Raw genomic sequence first — 11,358 nt, 5'->3', positions numbered from 1 at the left:
TAGAAGGACGGGCCACTATATTTTACGAACGTAGTTTCCATTTTCTTTTGACCAGGGAAATTCAGAACTCGCCTTGCTGTAAATCACAGTGGCTCTAGTTGTTTTTCACTCTCCAAATGAGACACTGCCTGACATCTAACATGTGGCAAGATCTGAGAAAAGTTTCCACAAATTGGTAAAATTCTTTCTACATGAATATGTAATGTAGTCTTCTTGTTAAATAAGAATAGATAATTTCCCCCAAAATGAATGCAATAAAGGGGCATAGAAAGAATAAATAATTCTAATACTGTTCTTTAATTCTGCTTGTAATTTTCCAAATTCCAGACTGATGGCAACATAGTGGGCCTATTCTACTAGACACTACTTCAAATGTTCATGCTCGTTAGAGAAATCTACAGGGACAGTAGTTCTAAAAAGCCCCAAAATGCAGTAAACTTGCATCATCTTATAGCAAAAGAAAAGGTCATTATTTTGTCATACTTGTCTATATTTGTCTCTATTATCTGTGCCTGTATTCAACAAACATTTATTGAGCACCAACTATGGGGCCAGGCACTGGGCTAGATGCAATAAGGGATCCTATGAAAATACCATCCTTGTCTTTCAGGAATCACAGTTTAATTGGAGAAGAGATGATAATGATGATGAGGTTGATTATGTTAAGAACACCATTATCGATTATGTGTCTGGCATTGTGCCAAATGATCTTACATAATCTGAGTTAATGTCCCCATCCCAAGAACATATAAGATAGATGTTATTGTTATCCCCATTTTACTGAGAAAGAAACTGAGGTTTAGATAGGCTCACTCACTAGCTGATAAAAAGTTGGATCTGAGATATGAACACAAAAAGACTGGCTCTGGAACTTGCTATACTGGAAGTTGTACAGAAGTAACCATAATGCAAAGCTGAAAGTGATGTATGCTCTAGGAGAGGGACAGATAAAACGCCACAAAAGTTAAAGAGAGGGAGAGGCGACTTTTGACTAAAACAATCGAGGGAAACTCCATGGAGCTGAGATAGAGGAAATTTGGAAATGGATTGGAAGGAGATTCCAGGCAGAGGTAACGTCATGAGCAATGGCACAAAGATGGAAAAACACAGGACACGTTCAGGAAAAACAGGAAGTCCAGTTTGGTGCCAGATATCCATTATTGAGTGAAGCAGGAGATAAGGTAGAAAGACAAGTGAGAGACTACTTACAGAAGGTCATTAAAAGTGGATATTTAGGTGAGACTTTAGAGTGTACAAGATTCATGAGACAACTATTGTTTTCATTTGACAAAAGGCAAACCTGAGGTTCAGAGAGGCAAATTTACCCACTCGGAAGCAGGCAGTCAGCAGGCTTCACATCTCATTAATTGATTCAAAGAATACTTGCGGCCGGGCACAGTGGGTCACCCTGTAATCCCAGCACTTTGGGAAGCCATGATGGGAGGATTGCTTGACCCCAGGAGTTTCAGGCCAGAATAAGCAACATAGAGAGACACCACCTCTACAAAAAAAATTTAAAAATTTGACCGGGTGTGGTGGCTCATGCCTGTAATCCTAGCACTTTGGGAGGTCAAGGCGGGTGGATCACAAGGTCAGGAGTTTGAGACCAGCCTGGTCAAAATGGTGAAATCCCGTCTCAACTAAAAATACAAAAATTAGCCAGGTGTGGTAGCATGCACCTATAATCCCAGCTACTTGGGAGGTTAAGGCAGAAGAATCACTTGAACCTGGGAGGTGGAGGTTGCAGTGAGCCGAGATCTTGCACTGCGCTACAGCCTGGGTGACAGAGCAAGACTCCATCTCAGGAGAAAAAAAAATTTTTTTTAATTACTCAGGTGTGATGGTGTTTGCCTGAAGCCCTAGCTACGTTTGAGGCTGAAGCAGGAGGATCGCTTGAACCCAGGAGGCTGGGGCTGCAATGAGCCGTGTTTGTGCCACTGCACTCCAGCCTGAGTGACAGAGAGACCCTGTCTTAAAACAAAAGAAAAGGAAAGGGGAAAAAAGATATTCATGATGTCAGGGGCTGTGCTAGGCACCAAAGATAAACATGAACCACACAGACATAGTCATTGTCTTCACAACACCTCCAATCTAGGTAAGAAAACGCCATTATAAAGAAATCATTACAATCAAGTATGCTGTGTGCTACACGGAAGAAGCGCAAGGTGTTCTGTGAGCCCAATAGCCCAGGGAGACCAGGAAGATTTCAAGAATTAAGTGACATTTAAGCCCAAAAGATGCACAAGGGTTAGCTTGATAATGGGGGTGGGGTGAGGATAAAATGTGGTAGAGAATATTTCAAACGGAGCATTCCAAGTGCATGCACAGGCCCAGAGGAGAGGGAAAAATGGGGCATCTTCCAGGCAGTGAGGAGTTTAAAGGACACAGTCAAGAAAGCAGAAGCCGGAGAGGTTGGCAGATGCCCGGTTCTGAGAATAGAGGGTAGAATGGAGGTTGGAGGGTGCAGCAGGGATGGGATGGCTAGAGTTAGGGAGCAAAAGAACAGTAAAACTATGAAAAAGAGATAGGATTAGACAGAATAGAAACAAGGCCAGATCGAAAGTGTTTGCAACCCAAGCCCAAGGTTATTTGACTTGAAGATCATGGGCTCATTATGTTCCACTGTTTCTGGGGAGGCAGCAGGGAATCCCTGAGGCTTTGGAGGAGGGAAATGACAGCAACAGAACTATGTATTGGGAAGATTAGCCTTGGAGCTGCATGGAGGAACAATGATGACTCATTCACTCTTTTATTTTTTTCATTCAATAAATACTTGCTGAGTAGCTAGTAGGTGCTAGGCACTATGCAATATTATAGGCTTGGAGATTGGAGGGATGGTGTCTCATTAGCAGAGCTGCAAACACATTTAAAAAGTCCATTCCCAATAATCCTTTAAGACCCAGTTTGAAAGCCCTCATCCATAAAGCATTCCCTTCCAATGCCACTTAGAACTCTCCTTGCCATAGCCACTTACTCTGTTCCACAGCATCACGCAGCCTTGTTGCTGCCACCTCAGAATTGTTCACTAATTGACACTACACATCTTATCTGAGGTGTTCCTCAGGACTCTTAACATGCATTATTTTTAAGTTCTGGAATGCCTGATGTAGTTCTGGACACACAACAAATAATTAGCCAAGAGGGCTGAATGATCGGACAAATGAATGAATGGAAGAGATCACATGAGGACAATCTTTGAATGATTGCTGCTATGTTATGTTTTACCATGTTGGATTCCATTCATTTCATCCCCTGAAGACACTAATAACAAGCACTTCTTTTTAACTTACAGAAGTTTAAACATCAGTCCTTAACATACCATAATATTATCCGCTAGTCATTATAATTTTTGCCATATATAAGGTGTATTGAAAGCCTGGTAGCCTGGTTTATAAATAAAGGGTATTCGGTGTTGTAAAAGTGCAAGGTAATTCAAGCAAGAAATATACATCCCCAATATTTACAAAACGCCTATTTGCATCTCCTGATGACCAGCTACTTTCTACATGGAGTTGGGAGCATGCATTGAACACTTTTTGTGTGCCGGTAAATGTGCTAGGAGTTGTATTTGCATTATTTCATTTGTAGGCTTCATAGTAAAACAGTAGGATATACACAGAGATTTCCTCTACTCTAGTTTGTACTTGACTACTTGGATATAACTTGGTTGGTTATGCAACCGAGTTTTTTTGCATCATGTGAACTTCAATTGGTCACTACACAATTGTAACAGAGAATTGCCGGCTCACCCTCTAAAAAGCTAGTATTCCAGTAGACTACCAACTGGCAGATCTGTTTGGGAAGCTGGCTTGACTTTTGTTTTGTTGTTAACCATTTGTAGTTATGAACTCTGATACTGTTTATTTTAAAGGCCCAGGAACCTGTTGCTTTTAATCTGGTTTTATGTTTTGTTCATAATTTGGGGCTTTTAGGGTTGTTTCTGCTCAGTTTTGATCCCTCAGCTTAGGGTTTTTAGTCTACAATAACAAAATATACTTATTAGTTTCCTAGGGTTGCCATAACAAATTATCACGATTTTGCTCACTTAAAACAACAGAAATTTATTGTCATACTTCTGGGGACTCAAAGTTCAAAATTAAGGCATTGGCAGGCTTGGTTCCACATGGAGGCTCTGAGGGAGAGCCCATGTCAGACCTCTCTCCACCCGCTGGAGGCTGGCTGCCAGCCTTGGCTTCCTTGGCTTGTAGCTATGTCAATCCAACCTCTGTCGCTACCTTCACATGGCCTTCTCCCCTGGGTCTGTATGTCTCTTCTCTTCCGTCTCTTATAGAAATGTGTGTCAGCTCACACCTGTAATCTCAACACTTTGGGAAGCCAAGGTGGGCAGATCACGAGGTCAGGAGTTTGAGACCAGCCTGACCAACCTGGTAAAACCCCATCTCTGCTAAAGGAACAAAAAATTAGCCAAGTGTGATGGCATGTGCCTGTAATCCCAGCTACTTGGGAGGCTGAGGCAAGAGAATTGACTGAACCGGGAGGTGGAGGCTGCAGTGCACTGAGATCATGCCATTACACTCTAGCCTGGGCGACAGGGTGAGACTCTGTCTCAAAAAAAAAAGGAAAAGAAGAAAGAAATGTGTGTATTAGATTTAAGGGTCACCCCATTAATACAGGATGACATCATCTCCAGATCTTTCCCTTAACGACATCTGCATAAAACCCTGTTTTCTAAATAAGGTCATATCGACAGGTTCCTGGTGGGCATATCTGGTGGGGGAAGGAGGAGGTACCATTCAACCCACTATGATACTTATAGCTATCTTTTTCAACACAAACTTTGATATTGAAAATCCCATAGGAAAAATTAAAAAGGTTGTTATGACAAGTCTGAAACTCTCTAGCTCCTAACCCTTTTTTCTCCACTGAAAAAATTGCTTTGTAATGAAGCTTTCATTATAAATGAATACATAATTTATATAAATGAACAAGTAAACCACGCTTTCTTAGGATTGTAACTAACTGTATAAGTGAGTTAGCATCTGTAAAGCCCTCAAAATAATACCTAACACATAGAATACATTATATGTTAGATAAATAATAAAATAAAAATTATGCTCTAGAAGAGTTGACTGTATTTATTGTTCCATTTTACAGATGAGGGACTAGGAAGTTCAGTGAAGTTCAGTTACTAGCTCAAAGAGTGAAGCAAAGACTTGGAACCAACCCAAATGCCCATCAATGATAGACCGGATAAAGAAAATGTGGCACATATACACCATGGAATACTACGCAGCCATAAAAAGATGAGTTCATGTCCATTGCAGGGACATGGATGCAGCTGGAAAACATCATTCTCAGCAAATTGACACAAGAACAGAAAACCAAACACCACATGTTCTCATTCATAAGTAGGTGTTGAACAACGAGAACACATGGACACAGGGAGGGGAACATCACACGCTGGGGCCTGTTGGGGGGGTGGGGGTAGGGTTAGAGGAGGGATAGCAGGGGGTGGGGGATTGGGGAGGGATAACATTAGGAGAAATACCTAATGCAGGTGACGAGAGGATGGATGCAGCAAACCACCATGGCATGTGTATACCTAAGTAACAATCCTGCACGATCTGCACATGTACCCCAGACCTTAAAGTATATATATATATATATATATATATATAAAGAGTGAAAGGCCATGATTCAAACTCGCATTGTCTGACTCCAAAGCCATGTTCTTTTACTGCACGAAAGTGCCCAGAGGGAAGCTGGGGAGAAACAGCCTGAAATTGCCATGGCTGTTCCAAAGGGCTCTGAACCTCGATCAGGGTTGGGCCACCACAGAGGGGACATTCATCAGAGAAAGTTCTGGGGGCCAAGTCAGAGGTCAGTTGCCATGAGATTCGTCTGAAATTTGCTGAGGAATAGGAGAGACGATGGTCCATGAAAATAACATAAACAGGGCTGGTGGAATAAAAGAGGGATTCGACGCCAAAGAGAGAAGCCGGCGAGGCCCTGGTAGTTGTGAGGAAGTGGGATTCCATGAAAACAGAGAATGTGAAGTCGCTGAAGTTTTGGGGGGCCAGGGCTCCCTGCAGGACACACCTGATAACATAGCCTTTATAAAGGCTGAGTGAGGAGACCCCCGACCATGTCTGAGGGTTAGAAAAGGTGCTGTTTCTCATCACCCTCACCGCACAAGACACAAGAATAAAAGCAAGGAAGAGAGGGAAATCACAGAGGTTAGGTTTCAGGAAGAAATGCAGATGAAGGCCCCCGAAACACACCATCTAAGCAAAAGAGGATTATAAGTGCTTTTTTATAAACATGCACCCTCTTCTACTTTTCTAAATTTTCCAGATTTTCTACGTACAACATACTCTCACTTTATAGTAGAAAAACTAACAATAACTTTTTAAGAAAATTTTATTTTTTATATATTTATTTAGATAGTGTCTCTCTCTGTCGCCCAGGCTGGAGTGCAGTGGCATGATTGTGGCTCTCTGCCCCCTCAACTTCCCAGACTCAAGCGACCCTCCCACCTCAGCCCCCGAATAGCTGGGAATACAGATGCGCCACAGTGCTGCTAATTTTTGTATTTTTTGTAGAGACAGAGTTTCACCATGTTGCCCAGGCTGGTCGCAAACTCCTGGGCTCAAGCAGTCCTCCTGCCTTGGCCTCCCAAAGTGCTGGGATTACATGTGTGAGCCGCCGCGCCTGGCAGCAGTAACAATTTTAAAGCCACTCTACTGAAAAGCAAACACGCTTTGTGGGCCACACACTCTGATGGAAGCTCAAGCTGTATCCGCTGAGGACTGTGAGAGGTCAAAGAGAGAATATAAAAAACATGTAGAAACATCAAGATAAATAATAATAGTAATAAAGCATCCATGGCATTTTAGTAAGGTGACTACGTCATGTTAGGGACTTTCATTAGGAGAAAGAGAATGTTAAATGGAATGATGAAGGAGAGGGGCAGCTAAATGAATACTTTGAATCAGTATTTATTGAAGAAGACAATGGGGAAATTCCTGTTCCAAGGACACATTTTATGGCAAAGCAGAGAATGGCCTTGACAGAGATTCTTCAGTCTCTGAGGAGAAAGGCATGGAGCAACTAGAGGGACCCTGTGCAGTAAATCACCAGGACCAGATGGCATTCATTCGTGGGTTCTGAATGAGATAAAGTGAGAAATCATGAGTTCAGTGACAAGGATATATAATAGATGCTTAAAAACAGCCAATATCCCTGAAGATTGTAAAGTCATTAATATGGTATCAAATATGTGTGTGGAGTGCGTGTGTGCACACATGATCCTTGAGTATTCTGGAGCCTTTGGGGGACTGGGGTGAGAAGCAGGGTTGGTTTTCTTTCTTTCTTTTTTTTTTTTTTAAACGAACCAAGAAAGAATCCTTGATTAAACAAAGGACAGGGGAATTTTAGGTAACAGAAAGAGCATCAAAATATAAGATATTTAATAACATTGAGCAGTTATTTTCCAGGCACTCAGGGAAGTACTAGGACATACAGATGAATAAACATGCCCTCTGTCTAATGTGAAAGCTTATAAGCTAATGACTTTGGTTATTTTCATGGTCCTGCTACTGGCTTCAGATGGCAATTGGCAACGTAGCACCTTCTGGCACCACCAGTGAATGTAAGAAACATCCGGTAAACTTTTTGTCGCTAACAAAATTATAAAGAAAGTTTCAGTTTGTTTGGCAAAATCTGGGGACTTGGAAAACAGGGAACAGACTTTCACCTCTATCCCATAGGAGTCAGTCCTTGAATCCTAAGAGTTATCCATCTGGTAATAATGGTAATAACAGAGTAGCTAACATTTATTGAATGCTTATTAAGTACCAGGCTCTTGCTTAAGTCTTTACCTGTATCTCTCATTTAATTCCCTAAACAGTTAATAAATAGAAGACCTAGAATTTGAACTGCAGTAGTACAATTCCAAAGTTCATGCCTTTAACCATGACGCTACACTGGCTCTCTATATGTAAGTTTTTATTCTTTTGAATTAAAAATGTCACAAAACAATTCTTACCCTTATTGCAGATGATTCCCTTCTGTTTTACTAAAACAATGATGCTCTCAAACCCCCAAATTAATTTCATGTCCCACCAAAAGTTCACAATCCACAGTGCATTTAGAGAATTAAGAGTAAGTAACCACTTCCTCTTCAACACAGAGGAATGCAAAGCTAAATGAAAGCTCTGGTACTGAAATCTCAACGCATTAGTAAAAGCAATCAGACCCCTTTTAAATTGTCTTGGACCCTTTCGAGGTGCTTTGAACATGAGGGCAGCTGCTATGTTTCTTCCACTCTCCTCGTTTTAGAAGAAACTTAGAAAAGTGTTCCTTTCTACACACTGAATCATTGGGAGAGAACCATAAGAGTTAAAATGCTATTTCTTACTTTGACCTGAAATCTGACCACCTGAAAGTTCTACCCACTAATTCTCGTTCTACCACACACAGAATATTCTAATAATTTTTCTACCTAACATCCTTCAAATATTTGGAATGCATTCGTGTCCTCTTGGCTGTTTTCCCCTTCAAGCATAAACATTTCTAGATCTATGAATCACAGGTGAGTGAAAACTCAAAACTCAATCCAAACTGGCCTAAGCAAAAAGGAACTTCATCCGCTTATATAGTAGAAAATGCCAAGGATGGTCTTAGTTGCTCGCATAACTTGATCTGGGGCCAAATTAATGACACCAGGAAAGATCAGTCTCTCTCAGCATTATCGTCCACTATGTTGGTTTTGATCTCCCTTGGAATAAGGCTGAAGCAGCCTCAGACTTACGTCTTCTCCTGAATAAAGTCCGGCAAGAAAGTTAATTTCTTTTCCAGAAGTTTCAGCAAACATTCTCTTCCATCTCAGTGGCTCTGCATGGGCCATGTGCTCAGTCTTCCAGCTCTTACTGTGGTTAAAGGCAATGGATGTGTTGATTAGCCAAGCTTTAGTCACATGCCAGTCTCTGGGTTGAGAGGGCAGAGAGGCAGTCTCTAAGAGGGAGATTACAGGGGAGGAGTCTGGGATAAAGAGAGGCTGGATAAAGAAAAGGCAATAGACGTCCACTAGAAACTGTTGCTCACATTTCAGTTGTAAACTACTTCGTCAAAGTAGCCTACCAAACCTCAAAAGAAAACACATTGGTTAGCCTGGAAAGTTCCCACAGGTTGCAGAGAGAGAGATTGGGGCTGGGCAATAATGCCACAGCTATGCCCACCCATACACTGAAATGATGCCCCAGCGAAATAGAAACTCCTTATTCCTTACGTGCCATCTCCTTAATGTAGCTTTTCCTGTTTCGCGCCCTTCATGGAGCTCCTATCGGCACTTCTACCATATTGCAATTATTTGTGTTGCAGGCTATGTTCTTCCTGACTGTGAGTTCCTTGAAGAAGGGATTCTTTTATGAATCTCTATATTCCTCACACCTAGAAAATGCCTGACAAAGAACCATGATTGTCATTTGAATGAATTGCCCTGAGCCCATCGAAGAGGATACTACATAGCAGCTCTTTGAGCATGGGGTCAACCTGCATCGTTCTCAAGCTGTATAGATTTCAGTATCCACATCCATAAAATCAACAGAAAAAAAATTGCTTTCAGGCTCCCTGGCATCCTGGGGCACAGGTGGGTAACACAGCAAAGCTGAGCAGGAGGAATGGGAGAAAGACAGGGACTGTCAGACAGATGGGCTTGAAATTGTAGACGGTGATGACAAATTAGAAAGCTGAGCCAAAACTGCCACAAATGTTAGAATTAGCAGTCCATAGGAACTGAGTTTAGGACTGACTCTCTTTACTCTGATTCTTTTTTTTTTTTTTTTTTTTTGAGACGGAATTTCCCTCTTGTTGCCCAGGCTGCAGTGCAATGGCGTGATCTCGGCTCATTGCAGCCTTCACCTCCCGGGTTCAAGCGATTCTCCTGCCTCAGCCTCCCAAATAGCTGAAATTACAGGCATGCACCAGCACGCCTTGCTAATTTAGTAGCGATGGGGTTTCTCCATGTTGGTCAGGCTGGTCTCTAACTCCCGACCTCAAGTGATCCACCCGCGTTGGCCCCCCAAAGTGCTGAGATTACAGGCATGAGCCACCGCACCCGGCCTACTCTGCTTCTTTTTAAACTGATGGAGGTGCTGGGAAAGAAAAGAAGGGTAGGGATGAATCTGGAGAAAATGAGCCTTGACTATGGCCAATACGAGATCTGATTTCTACCCTCAGTTGAAGTGGGAAGAAGAGACACAACAAAGTATTTACCAAGCACCCTGTGTGGAAGGACAGAAACACGGTTTCCCATCACTGGGTTCACGTGCTATTGGCAAGAGCTGCAAGAATTACTTACCTTGTTTCACATATTATTTAAGACTGAGGCAATACTTACAAAATGGCGTAAGCTCCTCAGATAAAAGAAGCTATAGAAATGAAGAAAGATTTAACTGATAAAACTGTCACGTTCAAATCATGATGTAGACTGAAAAAAATGAAAAAAAAAAAAAAACGTGTTATGTTGATTAATCCTTCAATGCACAATGTTACGCCAGCAGGATCCAGATGATGCAAATGATGTAAATGCTTTTCCTTCTCCTCAAACAGGGAGTCAAGTTGGCGAAGCATGCATGAAAACAGAAACTAGCCTTAAGCCAAAGCACAGGGCCCTAACAATGTTACTGTATGCCCACCAGTCACCTGCCTGTGGAAATGAAATCACAACCATTCCCCTTTGCCCCACTTCCTTTGCCACCCATCACAGGCAGTGAGCACTGTCACAGGGGTACGAAATAGCAAACAATGATGCTGATGCCTTTCTTATTGCCTCGTAAAGGCAATCATTATTCATGGAACAACAGTTTGTAAGCTCAAAGTAATGACGGACAAATTGATTGAGATGCTTAATCTAAGGATTAGCATTCAGCCAAATGCAGCTTAACATGGCCAGCAAGGATTCAAAAGAGGAAACGGCTGTGTTGTTCAGGAATTTGGAATAAAAGAATAATTCTTTTTGACAGTAAAATTCGGACTTAGTAAATTCTTTAGCATCATCTCTTTCTTGTTTGAACTCCCAAGCTGGAAACTTCCTGGGATCAATATTCTAAAGACATAGTTCCTCGGTCTGAGGGGGAAGCAACAGTGCTATGGACACCAGAAAGTTCTGGGCTCCATCTCTTTCTAACAAAGAAGCTGTCTGACTTCTCTTAGCCTGGGACTTCCTATCCACAAAATAGGGCTGATAAGCAATGCCTTACAGGGGTTGCTGTGAACAATAAATGAGCAATCATACATAAAGTTTCTAGCACAGTATGCAGGAGCCAAGAAGTTTTCAATGTTTGTTCCTTGCCCTCCATCCTTCGTCTTCTAGGACTTTCAATACACTGTTTTTTT

This window comes from Cebus imitator, unplaced genomic scaffold (genome assembly GCF_001604975.1).
Source record: "Cebus imitator isolate Cc_AM_T3 unplaced genomic scaffold, Cebus_imitator-1.0 Scaffold135, whole genome shotgun sequence".
Lineage (NCBI taxonomy): Eukaryota > Metazoa > Chordata > Mammalia > Primates > Cebidae > Cebus > Cebus imitator.
This window is presented reverse-complemented; position numbering follows the sequence as displayed.